Here is a 17690-nt window from a genome sequence, read left to right on the forward strand (position 1 = left end):
GAAAGTTTTGATGGCAGAGTGGTTAAGGCTTTGGACTTGAAATCCAATGTTGTCTTCCTGCGCAGGGTTGAAATCTGCTCGCAGTGCTATGACAAACCAGTATTTTGAACATATCCTTGGTGACTTGTGTAAGGAAGTGCTATTTCCTATGCAAATGACCAGCTTACTGCTATTACATTGCTATAACTGAGACAACGTATTTTCACAGTGAAACATGTTAGGTCCCATACAGGATAGCTTCCACACCCACACACACACAGCACACACACATACACACACTAACTGCCGAGGACACACAGATAAGACATACACCCACACATTGGGAGGAAGAGACACAGCCTTGACTTGCAGACACAAGCACACACACACAATCTCCTTCCTAGCCGAACATTGTGTGACTGAGAACGGCACGACGAGACCCGGAGGAACGACGGACGGCTCAACAGGACCAATCCAAGAAGACAACACCTCAACTGTGGCCAACCAAAAGACCGGGACTTCCAGACTCAACCCACTTTCTCTACTGTACATAACATGCTTGCAATCTGTTATCGGGGCTTCTTTCTGCTGGTTCCTTGTGAGCCAAATGAATGAGCCCGTATACGTTGTACCAGATATCTTTACTCTGAATAAACTGTCGCTTGTCATACAATTTACCACCTTGTCTGAATCGATCCTTGACCGACTCACCCTATCTACATATCCCATTATCAACACTTGATATGGATAATCTCTTTAAACATGGACTTGTCCAGTGATTCAAGTACTCAGAATACTTTTGTCTTTGTGTGAGCTAATTGAGAAAGTTGTGATGGCCGAGTGGTTAATACGTGATTTGGTGTAATAAGATCAATATGTCGGGCCATCAAGTTGACCATTTTACACCAATGATGTCTGTTTCCAAATCCCAAACCCTTTACTTGCATTCCAACAGCTGCAATGGCCGAGTTCTTTAGACGTTGGACCTGAATTTCAATGGGGTCTCCCCACCCATGTTTTAACATTGCTCGAAGCGAATAGCCCACTTGTTCTTTTTCCTCATCACTTTGCTTAGATTCATACTGCTGCGATGGCCAAGTGGTTTAAGCTTTGCAAATGAGCTCCAGTGTTGTCTTCCCATACAGTTTTTAAAACTGCTTGCATCGCATTGACAAACCAGTCTTTATTTGTAAAATAGCATTGGTGACTTGATATTGATGAAGTGCTTAATGCATAGACTTGTCCTTTGATTCAAGTGCTCAGAATATGTATTCCTTGAAAAACAGTTCAAATAGGCTCTTCAGTAGACAGTCTCGTCTTTACAGAAGTAAAATTGACAGAATGAGATAACCGACTGGTTAAGGCCTCGTTGTTAATGTAGCAAGCTGTGATGGCCGAGTGGTTAAGGCGTTGGACTTGAAATCCAATGGGGTCTCCCCGCGCAGGTTTGAACCCTGCTCACAGTGCTATGACAAACCATTTATTCTTTTACATATCCTTGGTGACTTGATATGGATAATGTGCTTAATCTGTGGACTTGTCCTTTGATTCAGGTGCTCAGAATATATATTGATGTCTGTTTCCAAATCCCAATCCCTTTACTTGCATTCCAACAGCTGCAATGGCCGAGTTCTTTAGACGTTGGACCTGAATTTCAATGGGGTCTCCCCACCCATGTTCTTACCTTGCCCGAAGCGTATAGCCCACTTCTGCTTTCTCCTCATCACTTTCCTTAGATTCCTACTGCTTGAAAAGTAGGCTCTTTAATAGCGATAATATGGTCATTTTAGAGGTAAAATGGACAGAACGAGATAGCGGACTGGTTAAGGCACCTTAGGTAACAGGATAAGCTGTGATGGCCGAGAGGTTAAGGCTTTGGATTCGAAATCCAATGGGGTATCCCCGCGCAGGTTTGAAACCTGCTCACAGCGCTTTGACAAACCAGTCTTTATTTGCAACATGTCATTGGGGAGTTGATATGGATAATGTCATTACTCCGTGGACTTGTCCTTTGATTCAGGTGCTCAGAGTATATCTTCCAAGACAAAGAGTTCAAACAGGCTCTTCAGAACAGATCCTTCTGGTTGTGAGGTAGTCGAGCTGTAAGGACTGCAAGATAACAGAGAAAGTTTTGATGGCAGAGTGGTTAAGGCTTTGGACTTGAAATCCAATGTTGTCTTCCTGCGCAGGGTTGAAATCTGCTCGCAGTGCTATGACAAACCAGTATTTTGAACATATCCTTGGTGACTTGATATGGATAATCTCTTTAAGACATGGACTTGTCAAGTGATTCAAGTGCTCAGAATACTTTTGTCTTTGTGTGAGCTAATTGAGAAAGTTGTGATGGCCGAGTGGTTAATACGTGATTTGGCGTAATAAGATCAGGTAACAGGAGAAGCTGTGATGGCCGAGAGGTTAAGGCGTTGGATTCGAAATCCAATGGGGTCTCCCCGTGCAGGTTTGAACCCTGCTCACAGCGCTTTGACAAACCAGTCTTTATTTGCAACATGTCATTGGGGAGTTGATATGGATAATGTCATTAATCCGTGGACTTGTCCTTTGATTCAGGTGCTCAGAGTATATCTTCCAAGACAAAGAGTTCAAACAGGCTCTTCAGAACAGATCCTTCTGGTTGTGAGGTAGTCGAGCTGTAAGGACTGCAAGATATCAGAGAAAGTTTTGATGGCAGAGTGGTTAAGGCTTTGGACTTGAAATCCAATGTTGTCTTCCTGCGCAGGGTTGAAATCTGCTCGCAGTGCTATGACAAACCAGTATTTTGAACATATCCTTGGTGACTTGATATGGATAATCTCTTTAAGACATGGACTTGTCCAGTGATTCAAGTGCTCAGAATACTTTTGTCTTTGTGTGAGCTAATTGAGAAAGTTGTGATGGCCGAGTGGTTAATACGTGATTTGGCGTAATAAGATCAGGTAACAGGAGAAGCTGTGATGGCCGAGAGTTTAAGGCGTTGGATTCGAAATCCAATGGGGTCTCCCCGCGCAGGTTCGAACCCAGCTCACAGCGCTTTGACAAACCAGTTTTTAATTTTAACATATCCTTGGTGACTTGATATGGATAATGTGCTTAATGCATGGACTTGTCCTTTGATTCAAGTGCTCAGAATATACACTGCTCAAAAAAATAAAGGGAACACTAAAATAACACATCCTAGATCTGAATGAATGAGATATTCTTATTTAATACTTTTTTCTTTACATAGTTGAATGTGCTGACAACAAAATCACACAAAAATTATCAATGGAAATCAAATTTATCAACCCATGGAGGTCTGGATTTGGAGTCACACTCAAAATTAAAGTGGAAAACCACACTACAGGCTGATCCAAATTTGATGTAATTGTTACGTTCCCCAGTTTGTGTTGTAGTTTGTGTATTTGCATGTGTTTATTTCAGGAAATGGCTTCCTGAAATCCCTCAAGCAGCTGATTGGTCGACTCCATGGCTAATTGGAGAGCTGACCCCGCCCCCTCATCAAGACACAGCTGTCTCCAATTACCCATTCAATCTGAAGCTATATAAAAGCCAGTGTTCTGTTCAGGAGAAAGCGATTTGCTGGGAGGTCATTGCAGAGATTTTGCTAGAGAGATTTTTTTGGGAGGTCATTGCAGAGATATTTTGATAGAGGTTGATTTTGCTGGGAGTTCATTGCTGAGAGTTGGTATGTTTTGTGAGTTTTTTTGCTCAGATAGAGCTTATTTGATGTCCTTTGTTTCATTTGTTCCCAGGGGGGAAGGGGAAGGCACCTAGGGAGTGCTTAGGCAAGAGGCCCGCGGGCATACATATACCCGTAGCATATTCAATGTCTAGGCACACTAGGTAAGACCTGGGCGGACCACCCCCTGTATTTTGGTTAGGGCACCAGGTGGTGCTAAATTAGGTAAGTAGTGGGTAGGCAGGTAAGATAGAGGGGGGGGCTTTGAGATTTACTTTCTTTGCTTTGGTTCCGTCCAGCCCCTTTTCCCCATATTACCGTGTAAAAGAATAAAGTCCTTGTAAACGGTACCACATTCTGCCTGTTGTCATTCTTACTTGCACCTACAGTCCATACCTTTTTCACTTCACGGAGAGTTTAGTTGTAGCAGGGTGTTGCGTTCCCTCTTCATAGAGGCGTGCGTAACAGTAATGTCCTTAAAACAAGTCCAAATGAGGCTCAGTATTGTGTGTGGCCTCCACGTGCCTGTATGACCTCCCTATAACGCCTGGGCATGCTCCTGATGAGGTGGCGGATGGTCTCCCTAAAGTACAGGCAGGGAATAATCAAAAGGCGTCATTAGTTAGCCCAAAAAAATACAATCATACACAGGCGTACATCACGGGGAACCTCAGCACTCCGAAAGATATGTGTCACAAAACAAACAATACCTCACAGTGATGGGGTGCAAAGCACTTAACTTAGTAGTGTGTGATAATGAAAGACAGGTGTGTGAACAGGTGATTAGAATTCAGGTGATTGGGATCTGGAGAGTGAGCTGCGTTCAGGAGATCTAGGTGTTTTGAGAGTGTGAGCTGGGAAAGGGAGCTGCGTTCAGGGGATCTATGTGTTTTCAGAGTGTGAGCTGGGAAAGGGAGCTGCGTTCAGGGGATCTATGTGTTTTGAGAGTGTGAGCTGGGAAAGGGAGCTGCGTTCAGGGGATCTATGTGTTTTCAGAGAGGGAGCTGCGTTCAGGGGATCTATGTGTTTTGAGAGTGTGAGCTGGGAAAGGGAGCTGCGTTCAGGGGATCTATGTGTTTTGAGAGTGTGAGCTGGAAAAGGGAGCTGCGTTCAGGAGATCTATGTGTTTTGAGAGTGTGAGCTGGGAAAGGGAGCTGCGTTCAGGGGATCTATGTGTTTTGAGAGTGTGAGCTGGGAAAGGGAGCTGCGTTCAGGGGATCTATGTGTTTGAGAGTGTGAGCTGGAACCAGATGTTACAAGAAGAAGTAAACTACAGCAAAGCCATAGAGGCACTAAAAAAAGTGCATACTAAAAAGTGCATACTAATAGAAGTGCATACTAATAGAAGTGCATACCAATAGAAGTGCATACTAATAGAAGTGCATACTAATAGAAGTGCATACTAAAACAAGCACATACTAAAAGAAGCGCATGAGCATTCTACCAATTTGGCTCGAATATGTGTAGAGCAAATCTAATCATGGAAATAATTAGGCAGCATCTCCTTGCTGATTGGAAAATTCCAATCTAATAGAGAATTCAGGGATATAATTGTTACTTTGCACAATGACAATAAAAGAAGATAAAACTGATAAAATCAAGATTAGTAGATGTACTCAGCGTAATCTCACTAACTAACTATTTGTTAAGTCATTTCAGTATGTACAGTAGATACAAATTCTTTGTTTTAACTAATTGTGACATATTTTTGGTTGCGTTATCCTTATGAACCGCATAGCATATCATTGCATCGAACTTGATAATATATTAACTATATGCAATGCAACGTTCATATCGACTTGACTATTCACGTCATTCTTAGCTTAGCTAAATGGTATAGTTGTTGTGCGACATTGTTAAATGGGGTGCTTTGTAAATTTGCTCTGGCTATTTGTTTGAATTTCAAAGTACTCGTCTGAATGTACCAGAGTGCAGAATAACTGATGAATTTACCAATGCTCAACCCATTGAATATGGCCGGTGTCAGTAAACGTTAGGGAAAATAAAATAATATAAACTACTGCCAGCAGCAGTTAGTCACCAACACTTTGAATAACATGATAAAAATTCTAACCAGCTCTGCTGGATGAGTAGAATGGAGAGTAAAGATGCGTTCTCGTGTCTCTTGTGTCTGGAAGTAGCCAGTTAGCTAGCCAACTTTAGCCAGTTAGCTAGCCAACTTTAGCCAGTTAGCTGGCCAACTTTAGCCAGTTAGCTAGCCAACTTTAGCCAGTTAGCTAGCCAACTTTGGCCAGTTAGCTTGAATGCTTGACTGCCTGTGTGAGCCAAGAAAAGTATTATGCGTTATGAATCAGAAAGCTTGGATCAACGATGCCCCTTGGCAGATTTTGGGTTGAATAATCTTTGTCAGAATCAAGGACAGTGGATATTAGGTAATATATTAACATTGGTAGTATATATGGGAGAGAGCACGAATTATGTTTTGCAAATACTCAAACTTTGTATCACGCCACATTTAAACAATCGCTAAAGATGTACATTTGAGGGTTCTGTGTTGATACAAGATGGAGTGAATTTTTTGGGGGTGTAAAAAGACAAATTCACTCGTATGCCAAACATCACCACATTAGTAAACTATTTGGTAGTGCAGGGTCACAAGGCATCATATGGGAAAGAGAGAACATAGTAATTAAAGTGGCCTTCCTGTGAACAGAAGTTGTTTGTTTTGACTATAATGAAGAAGAAAAATTACCTGGTATAGTAATGTTAGACGGAAAGACAGAGGTAGAGTATAGTAGAGATGTAGAGCGATTTCTGAGTTGAAGGAAACAGAGATGTAGACTAGTGAGGTATTTTCAAGGGGCACATAGATGGAATTTTCAGAGGTCTTTCATTTCTGAGTTTTAATTAAACGTGAATTATTTTGATAAGAAATGTACTGAAGAAACTTAATGTAAGTGTATTAATGTATGAAATGTTTGACTGTTTTAAAATAATTTGTCTAATAGAGATCCTCGCCTCCCTACCACTGAGGAAGTACAGTTCCCGCTCAGCCCAGTCAAAACTGTTCGCTGCTCTGGCCCCCCAATGGTGGAACAAACTCCCTCACGACGCCAGGACAGCGGAGTCAATCACCACCTTCCGGAGACACCTGAAACCCCACCTCTTTATACCTAGGATAGGATAAAGTAATCCCTCTCCCCCCTCCCCCTGAAAAGATTTAGATGCACTACTGTTCCACTGGAGGTCATAAGGTGAATGCACCAATTTGTAAGTCGCTCTGGATAAGAGCGTCTGCTAAATGACTTAAATGTAAATGTAAATGTAAAGTCCTGCAACCTTTACCAACCGTTCTTTTGTATTTTTTTTACCATCATCTTTGAAATGCAAGAAAAAGGCCATAATATATTATTCCAGCCCAGGTGCAATTTAGATTTTGTCAAGTAGATGGCAGCAGTGTATTTGCAAAGTTTCAGACTGATCCAATCAACCATTTAATTTCTGTTCAAAATGTTGTATCAAGACTGCCCAAATGTGCCTAATTTGTTTATTAATAACTTTTCCTGTTCAAAATTGTGCACTCTCCTCAAACAATAGCATGGTATTCTTTCTCTTTAATAGCTAATGTAAATTGGACAGTGCAGTTAGATAAAAAATATCAGATATGTCTATGTACTGGGAAATGTTCTTGTGACTTACAACCTCATGCTAATCACATTAGCCTACGTTAGCTCAACTGTCCAGTGGAAGGGACACCGATCCCAAAGAAGTTTTAAATGCTCTACAACAAAGCTTTCTTAGTGTCCAACAAGCTTTCTCTACCCGTAACCTTGTTCTGAACACCTCCAAAACAAAGTTCATGTGGTTTGGTAAGAAGAATGCCCCTCCTCCCACAGGTGTTATTACTACCTCTGAAGGTTTAGAGCTTGAGGTTGTCACCTCATACAAGTACTTGGGATTATGGCTAGATGGTTCACTGTCCTTCTCTCAGCACATATCAAATCTGCAGGCTAAATTATATCTAGACTTGGTTTCCTCTATCGTAAATCACTCCTCTTTCACCCCAGCTGCCAAACTAACCCTGATTCAGATGACCATCCGACCCATGCTAGATTACGGAGACATACATTATAGATCGGCAGGTAAGGGTGCTCTTGAGCGGCTAGATGTTCTTTACCATTTGGCCATCAGAATTGCCACCAATGTTCCTTATAGGACACATCACTGCACTCTATACCCACTGGTTGATGCTTATTTATAAAATGCTCTTAGGCCTCACCCCCCCTATCTGAGATATCTACTGCAGCCCTCATCCTCTACATACAACATCCTTTCTGCCAGTCACATTCTGTTAAAGGTCCCCAAAGCAAACACATCCCTGGGTCGCTCCTCTTTTCAGTTCGCTGCAGCTATCGACTGGAACGAGCTGCAACAAACACTCAAACTGGACAGTTTTATCTCAATATCTTCATTCAAAGACTCAATCATGGACACTCTTACTGACAGTTGTGGCTGCTTTGTGTGATGTACTGTTGTCTTTACCTTCTTGCCCTTTGTGCTGTTGTCTGTGCCCAATAATGTTTGCACCATGTATTGTGCTGATACCATGTTGTGTTACTACGATGCTGTGTGGTCATGTGTTGCTGCCTTGCTATGTTGTTGTCTTAGGTCTATATTTATGTAGTGTTCTGTTGTCTCTTGTTGTGATGTGTGTTTTGTCCTATATTTATATTGTCTTTATTTGACATTTTTAATCACAGGCCCCGTCCCCGCAGGAGGCCTTTTGTCTTTTGGTAGGCCGTCATTGTAAATGAGATTTTGTTCTTAACTGACTTGCCTTGTTAAATAAAGGTAAAATAAATATATTTAAAAAAAATAAACATTCATTTGAAAGGTTTGAATGACCTCTGTCCGGAATTTCTAGTGTGGTTTGAAAGCCCTCACTGGAAAGCTGAGAGATGGTTGGATGATGATTTGAAGGTCATTTGTAATACTGATAATTACGGAGAAGTGTATAATTAATAGGACCACGAGAAGGATAGAAATGTCTCTAGTCTATTTTTATTTATTTATTGAATCAACTTATGGGTACAATTTTTATGGAGTTAAGGGTAGTAATTCGAATTTGATTTGCAGTGTTGTTTTTACACATTACTCACATGGCCTGCATCACTTCTATCGAGAGAGTCTAAGCCAGCAACAGGTGTAGAGCATCTAGTTGAAGCTATCAACTGCCTATTCTCTTGTGCCTTTTCTTTCAGGAGTACAAAAGAAGTTCACGTGGAGATAGAACCGTTCCAAAGCTTCTCATGTTGATGGTATACTGGTTGATAAATGGACAAGACATAATAAGAGTTGTGGTGGGGCTCAGGTGAGACATTGCAATTGGGACAAGTGCGCCAAATCATTTCGATCCTTTCCAAAGCTGTGAAGGTTGGCCAGTTTACTGTTCAAGTCCCCCAAAAATGTGTAGAGAAAGTAAAAGTGGGCTATGTCCTGAGAGTAAGATTCAAATATGCACAGGGGGAGCTAATTGGATTTCAAGTCCAAGGTATTATTAACCAGTCGTTTATCTCAGCTTGACAAAAATAAGAGTATCTGTACTGCATAGCCTATTTGAACTGTTTGTAAAGGAAGATGCAAACAGGGTTCAAACCGGCACAGGGAGACACCACTAGACTTAACCACTCAGCCATCACAGCTTGCTGAATTAGCTCACACAAAAACTAAAGTATCCAAATTCAATGGCATAATTGAAAATAATTTTCAAGCGAACTAAAATAAACCTTTTTCTAAGCACTTTCAATCATTGGACAAGCCCATAAAATAAGGACAATTTAAATTCGGAGGAAATGGTTAAAATATTTAAAGGACTATTTTATCATTGCGCTGTAAGCAGTGTTAAAAACTGCACGGGAAGACTACATTGGATTTCAATTTCAACGCTTAAACCACTTGACCATCATAGCCAGTTAGCTAGCCAACTTTAGCCAGTTAGCTAGCCAACTTTAGCCAGTTAGCTAGCCAACTTTAGCCACTTAGCTAGCCAACTTTAGCCAGTAAGCTAGCCAACTTTAGCCAGTTAGCTAGCCAACTTTAGCCAGTTAGCCATGGGAATACAAGGAAAGTAATCGGGGGAAAGCACAAGTGGGCTTTTTACAGTGTGTGCAAATGGAGTAGGGAGGTAAGGCAATAAATAGGCCATAGTAGCGAAGTAATTACAATTTAGTAAATGAACACTGGAGTGATAGATGTGCAGATGATGATGTGCAAGTAGAACTACTGGTGTGCAAAAGAGCAAAAAAATAAATAAAAACAATATGGGGATGAGGTAGGTAGTTGGATGGGCTGTGTACAGTTGCAGAGATCGGTAAGCTGCTCTGTCAGCTGGTGCTTAAAGTTAGTGAGGGAGATATAAGCCTCCAACAACAAATTTGCAATTCGTTCCAGTCATTGGCAGCAGAGAACTGGAAGGAAAGGCGGCCAAATGAGGTTTTGGCCTTGTGGATGACCAGTGAGATATACCTGCTGGAGCGCGTGCTACGGGTGGGTGTTGTTATGGTGACCAGTGAGCTGAGATAAGGCGGAGCTTTACCTAGCAAAGACTTATAGATGACCTGGAGCTAGTGGGTCTGGTGACGAATATGAAGCGAGGGCCAGCCGAACGAGAGCATACAAGTCGCAGTGGTGGGTGGTATATGGGGCTTTGGTGACAAAACGGATGGCACTGTGATAGACTGCATCCAGTTTGCTGAGTAGAGTGTTGGAGGCTATTTTGTAAATTACATCGCTGAAGTCGAGGATCGGTAGGATAGTCAGTTTGACGAGGGTATGTTTGGCAGAGTGAGTGAAGGAGGCTTTGTTGCAAAATATGATGCCGATTCTAGATTTAATTTTGGTTTGGAGATGCTTAATATGAGTCTGTAAGGAGAGTATACAGTTTAGCCAGACACCTAGGTATTTGTAATTGTCCAAATATTCTAAGTCAGAACTGTCCACAGTAGTGATGCTAGTCGGGCGGGCGGGTGCGGGCAGCGATCGGTTGAAGAGCATGCATTTAGTTTTACTAAAGAGCAGTTGGAGGCCACGGAAGGAGTGTTGTATGGCATTGAAGCTCGTTTGGAGGTTTGTTAACACAGTGTCCAAAGAAGGGCCAGATTTATACCGAATGGTGTTGTCTGCCTAGAGGTGGATCAAGGAATCACCCGCAACAAGAGCGACATTGTTGATTTATACAGAAAAAAGAGTCGGCCCGAGAATTAAACCCTGTGATACCCCCATACAGCCTGCCAGAGGTCAGGACAACAGGCCCTCCGATTTGTCACACGGAATTCTATCTGAGAAGTAGTTGGTGAACCAGGCGAGGCACCAGTAGCAGTAAATGGTGGAAGTACTGCCTGTGTAAAATGTAAACAGGGGAATCTATAGAACAGCAGGAAGTGTCAGAACTATGTGGCTTTCAAATATTTTTGTAAATGAATTGAGCATGGAGGTCTTGTCACATTAATCGTGGTTTTTATGGCAAGCATCTTTTTGTTTACGCACTCGATTTCTCTTCCAAGGTAGAAGGACTCGAGGTGATATTTGGACTCAAAACACAGTATAGTCATTTGCCAAGTAAGATGCCATGCATGTAATCAAAAGCAAACCCTGCAATCATGTTGAAAACAGTAACAAACATGAATGGAGATGGGTGGTCAACCTCTCTGCGCTGCTCAGTGTTTGTGCGTGGCTCTGGCTCTCTCAAGCATATACACTCTATTGAACCCATTTCCCCTTTCTACCACTTCTCCTTTGTGATAGCACCAGTTGTTCACCATTGCATTGTTTGATATTGTCACGGATCCCTCCGGAACTTTCATTACGCACACTTGTCCCCTATTCCCACTGATCATATGTATGAGTACCTGTGCTGTGTGGTTTGGGCTTTCGTGCCCTAGTGGATTGTGCAGATGATTACGGGTCAAAATCAAAATCAATCAAATCAAATTTTATTTGTCACATACACATGGTTAGCAGATGTTAATGCGAGTGTAGCGAAATGCTTGTGCTTCTAGTTCCGACAATGCAGTGATAACCAACAAGTAATCTAACTAACAATTCCAAAACTACTGTCTTATACACAGTGTAAGGGGATAAGGAATATGTACATAAGGATATATGAATGAGTGATGGTACAGAGCAGCATACAGTAGATGGTATCGAGTACAGTATATACATATGAGATGAGTATGTAGACAAAGTAAACAAAGTGGCATAGTTAAAGTGGCTAGTGACATAAGGATGCAGTCGATGATCTAGAGTACAGTATATACGTATGCATATGAGATGAATAATGTAGGGTAAGTAACATTATATAAGGTAGCATTGTTTAAAGTGGCTAGTGATATATTTACATAATTTCCCATCAATTCCCATTATTAAAGTGGCTGGAGTTGGGTCAGTGTCAATGACAGTGTGTTGGCAGCAGCCACTCAATGTTAGTGGTGGCTGTTTAACAGTCTGATGGCCTTGAGATAGAAGCTGTTTTTCAGTCTCTCGGTCCCAGCTTTGATGCACCTGTACTGACCTCGCCTTCTGGATGATAGCGGGGTGAACAGGCAGTGGTTCGGGTGGTTGATGTCCTTGATGATCTTTATGGCCTTCCTGTAACATCGGGTGGTGTAGGTGTCCTGGAGGGCAGGTAGTTTGCCCCGGTGATGCGTTGTGCAGACCTCACTACCCTCTGGAGAGCCTTACGGTTGAGGGCGGAGCAGTTGCCGTACCAGGCGGTGATACAGCCCGCCAGGATGCTCTCGATTGTGCATCTGTAGAAGTTTGTGAGTGCTTTTGGTGACAAGCCGAATTTCTTCAGCCTCCTGAGGTTGAAGAGGCGCTGCTGCGCCTTCTTCACGACGCTGTCAGTGTGAGTGGACCAATTCAGTTTGTCTGTGATGTGTATGCCGAGGAACTTAAAACTTGCTACCCTCTCCACTACTGATCCATCGATGTGGATAGGGGGGTGTTCCCTCTGCTGTTTCCTGAAGTCCACAATCATCTCCTTAGTTTTGTTGACGTTGAGTGTGAGGTTATTTTCCTGACACCACACTCCGAGGGCCCTCACCTCCTCCCTGTAGGCCGTCTCGTCGTTGTTGGTAATCAAGCCTACCACTGTTGTGTCGTCCGCAAACTTGATGATTGAGTTGGAGGCGTGTGTGGCCACGCAGTCGTGGGTGAACAGGGAGTACAGGAGAGGGCTCAGAACGCACCCTTGTGGGGCCCCCGTGTTGAGGATCAGCGGGGAGGAGATGTTGTTGCCTACCCTCACCACCTGGGGGCGGCCCGTCAGGAAGTCCAGTACCCAGTTGTACAGGGCGGGGTCTCGTCCCATGTGTTAATCATTATGCGCTTGTGTACTTATTCGAGGTACTCCTCACTATTTTGTTTGTGTTTCAACCCTGTGTTTTGTGTACGTGTTTGTTTGGTCTTCGTCCCCGTGCCTTTACATGGCACGCCGTAATTTGGGTGTAATAAAAAAGATATATATTATGCATACCTGCGCCTGTCTCCCGAATCATTCATACCAACGTGACAGATATTCTGTCCTCTTCCAGAGAGCAGGGGAATCCCAAATACATAGTAAACTGTATACAACACGTACATTTGTGGGTGTCCCTCTCAACTGGCATGTCAAGCCCTCACCCTCAAGCGTAACACAATCATTCACAAAGGTTATAATTAATTTCTTGGGCTCTTTGGCCCCACAGGAATGATGGTGCTTCACTCTTAGGTTCGGGGGAAGTTCATTATCTGTGACTTGTAAGGGAGAGGACTTGACTATTGGAACTTGAACATTACATGAGAGTTAAAGGTTAATTAAATCAGTGCCATTAAGGCCATGTGTTGACATTAATAGTGCACCATCATAGTATAGTATAGTATAGTGCACCATCATAGTATAGGGCACCATCATAGTATAGTGCACCATCATAAATGTATAGTATAGTGCACCATCATAGTATAGTGCACCATCATAGTATAGTGCACCATCATAGTATAGTATAGTATAGTGCACCATCATAGTATAGGGCACCATCATAGTATAGTGCACCATCATAAATGTATAGTATAGTGCACCAGCATAGTATAGTGCACCATCATAAATGTATAGTATAGTGCACCAGCATAGTATAGTGCACCATCATAGTATACTGCACCATCATAGTATAGTATAGTGCACCATCATAAATGCATAGTATAGTGCACCATCATAAATGTATAGTATAGTATATAAATGTATAGTATAGTGCACCATCATAGTATACTATAGTATAGTGCACCATCATAGTGTAGTGCACCATCATAAATGTATAGTATAGTGCACCATCATAAATGTATAGTATACTGCACCATCATAGTATAGTGCACCATCATAGTATACTGCACCATCATAGTATAGTATAGTGCACCATCATAAATGTATAGTATAGTGCACCATCATAAATGTATAGTATAGTGCACCATCATAAATGTATAGTATCATAGTGTATTGCACCATCATAAATGTATAGTATAGTGCACCATCATAAATGTATAGTGTAGTGCACCAGCATAGTATAGTGCACCATCATAGTAGTGCACCATGTAGTATAGTATAGTGCACCATCATAGTATAGTATAGTGCACCATCATAAATGTATAGTATAGTGCACCATCATAGTATAGTGCACCATCATAAATGTATAGTATAGTGCACCATCATAGTATAGTGCACCATCATAGTATACTGCACCATCATAGTATAGTATAGTGCACCATCATAGTATAGTGCACCATCATAAATGCACCATCATAGTATAGTGCACCATCATAGTATACTGCACCATCATAGTATAGTATAGTGCACCATCATAAATGTATAGTATAGTGCACCATCATAGTATAGTGCACCATCATAGTATACTGCACCATCATAGTGTATTGCACCATCATAAATGTATAGTATAGTGCACCATCATAAATGTATAGTGTAGTGCACCATCATAAATGTATAGTATAGTGCACCATCATAAATGTATAGTGTAGTGCACCATCATAGTATACTGCACCATCATAGTATAGTGTAGTGCACCATCGTAGTGTAGTGCACCATCATAGTATAGTGCACCATCATAAATGTATAGTATAGTGCACCATCATAAATGTATAGTATAGTGCACCATCATAGTGTAGTGCACCATCATAGTATAGTATAGTGCACCATCATAAATGCATATTATAGTGCACCATCATAAATGTATAGTATAGTGCACCATCATAGTATACTGCACCATCATAGTATAGTATAGTGCACCATCATAGTATACTGCACCATCATAGTATAGTATAGTGCACCATCATAAATGCATATTATAGTGCACCATCATAAATGTATAGTATAGTGCACCATCATAGTATACTGCACCATCATAGTATAGTATAGTGCACCATCATAGTATACTGCACCATCATAGTATAGTATAGTGCACCATCATAAATGTATAGTATAGTGCACCATCATAGTATAGTGCACCATCATAGTGTAGTGCACCATCATAGTGTAGTGCACCATCATAAATGTATAGTATAGTGCACCATCATAAATGTATAGTGTAGTGCACCATCATAGTGTAGTGCACCATCATAAATGCATAGTGTAGTGCACCATCATAAATGTATAGTATAGTGCACCATCATAAATGTATAGTATAGTGCACCATCATAAATGTATAGTATAGTGCACCATCACTTACGTTCTAATGCTTCACCGAATTTGGGGTCTGATAACTTTTCCTTTAGTTTTGACTGATAATTTAATGAACACTGATCCACTCTTGACAAGAGATGGCATGTCCCCAGGGAGGCAACCACACGATGTGCAATGATCTGGCACTTCACTGCCAAAGAAATACTGGCATGTTGGACAAAAGTACTGCATTTTAAAAATATCATTACAGTCAAAAGATTGTTGGGAACATCTTTTGTCCCCTCTGGACAATGGAGATGTATAATGTCCAAAGAATCACTTAGAGCTATTTTGGCTGTGTGTCTTAGAGCATAGCAGAGCATTGAGAGCAGAGACTCATCTTCATTTTTTTGTTGTTGCATTTGGATAGATTTAGCTTTTTTTATCCCACCCTCCTTGTCCTCTGACTTGATTTCTGATGTCCCTGCCTTGTCCATCTGTGTTGTCTCCAGCTGCGTTGTTTCCCAGGAAGCACAACAGATTCCCAGGTCAGAAGGAGGCTTATAGCCCTAGTGTTAACATGAAGGCAGATCACAACAGATACCCAGGTCAGAAGGAGGCTTATAGCCCTAGTGTTAACATGAAGGCAGATCACAACAGATACCCAGGTCAGAAGGAGGCTTATAGCCCTAGTGTTAACATGAAGGCAGATCACAACAGATACCCAGGTCAGAAGGAGGCTTATAGCCCTAGTGTTAACATGAAGGCAGATCACAACAGATACCCAGGTCAGAAGGAGGCTTGTAGCCCTAGTGTTAACATGAAGGCAGATCACAACAGATACCCAGGTCAGAAGGAGGCTTGTAGCCCTAGTGTTAACATGAAGGCAGATCACAACAGATACCCAGGTCAGAAGGAGGCTTATAGCCCTAGTGTCAACATGAAGGCAGGCAGATCACTAAGAAACAGACAGTGGAACAGAAAGACAAATGCAGGAGGTGAATAATGAAACAGAGAAGACAGCCAACCTGTTCTTTGGTATTGCTCCCATATATTGAGCCTGACCCTGTCGTTTTGTGGTAAGAGTTTCTGTTTTGAAGTCAGAAGGTTGGATGTTCGATCCTGGTCAAACCACTTTTTATTTTATTTTTAAATATGGCCGTATGAGTCTCTGTTAGGAGACCCAGAAATAAATATATTGTACGGTGGATACTTTAAACACCCCCCCCATTCAACCCCAGATATCTAACCTGTTGAGGAACTACATTCACATATAACCTAAAAACCTGCCTATTTCTAGGATGGCTGTGATCGTTGCAGCAACCTTTTGCCACAAAGGTTGAGAGATAAAGTCCTTTCTGTGACCAATTCCCCACTGTTTTATGGTATCAGTCTACCTTCTAAGTTCATGCAATTTCAATCGCTATGTTGTTTTACCTGAACGGACAGGCGCTGGAGGTCTTTGGTCACAGGGCGAGCAACGTCGCTCTTGAATGAGCAGTTCTGTGAGGAAGAGCCATGCATGGTAGGTAACTGTAGCAACTCTCTTTAATGTTTTAGAAAGGAGTGAGTGTGTAGCAATGCTATGCTGTTTTACCTGAGTGGAATACTTACCTGTAGCCATATGGCTTACAAGGCCGTTTTCCTCTTCCAATCTAAGGAGGGTAGATGTTGATGAGATGATTAAGTATACAGCACAGACAAAATACAACCAATCGTCATTATCGGTAGACAGTTTTGGTATAGACTGTTTTAAGTCCATATACAGTTGAAGTTGGAAGTTTTCCTACACCTTAGCCAAATACATTTAAACTCAGATTCACAATTCCTGACATTTAATCCTGGGAAAAGTCCATGTTTTAGGTCAGGTATTTTAAGAATGTGAAATGCCAGAATAATAGTAGAGAGAATGATTTATTTCAGCTTTTATTTATTTCATCACATTCCCAGTGGGTCAGAAGTTTATATACACTCAATTAGTATTTGGTAGCATTGCCTTTAAATTGTTTAACTTGGGTCAAACATTTCGGGTAGCCTTCCACAAACTTCCCACAATAAGTTGGGTGAATTTTGGCCCATTCCTCCTGACTGTCACGCCCTGGTCGAAGTAATGTATGTTTGTCTTCATTTATTTGGTCAGGCCAGGGTGTGACATGGGTTATTGTGGTGCGTTTTTGTCATGGGGTTTTTGTGGGGTGTCTAGCATAGTCTATGGCTGCCTGAGGTGGTTCTCAATCAGAGTCAGGTGATTATCGTTGTCTCTGATTGGGAACCATATTTAGGCAGCCATATTCTTTGAGTATGTCGTGGGTGATTGTTCCTGTCTCTGTGTTTGTAGTCACCAGATAGGCTGTATAGGTTTTCACATTC

At 41.7% G+C, this 17690-nt stretch overlaps 4 non-coding genes across 4 annotated transcripts; all 4 read left to right on the top strand.

Moving 5' to 3' along the window:
- The first annotated feature begins 1363 nt into the window (after positions 1-1363).
- On the top strand, positions 1364-1445 carry trnas-uga (transfer RNA serine (anticodon UGA)). Its single transcript has one exon. It is a non-coding gene; the product is annotated as a tRNA-Ser (tRNA).
- A 383-nt stretch (positions 1446-1828) lies between these two features.
- Positions 1829-1910, top strand: trnas-cga (transfer RNA serine (anticodon CGA)). The gene has a single exon. It is a non-coding gene; the product is annotated as a tRNA-Ser (tRNA).
- A 466-nt stretch (positions 1911-2376) lies between these two features.
- On the top strand, positions 2377-2458 carry trnas-cga (transfer RNA serine (anticodon CGA)). Its single transcript has one exon. It is a non-coding gene; the product is annotated as a tRNA-Ser (tRNA).
- A 466-nt stretch (positions 2459-2924) lies between these two features.
- Positions 2925-3006, top strand: trnas-cga (transfer RNA serine (anticodon CGA)). The gene has a single exon. It is a non-coding gene; the product is annotated as a tRNA-Ser (tRNA).
- Positions 3007-17690: the final 14684 nt, after the last annotated feature.

This window comes from Oncorhynchus nerka, linkage group LG20 (assembly GCF_034236695.1).
Source record: "Oncorhynchus nerka isolate Pitt River linkage group LG20, Oner_Uvic_2.0, whole genome shotgun sequence".
NCBI lineage: Eukaryota > Metazoa > Chordata > Actinopteri > Salmoniformes > Salmonidae > Oncorhynchus > Oncorhynchus nerka.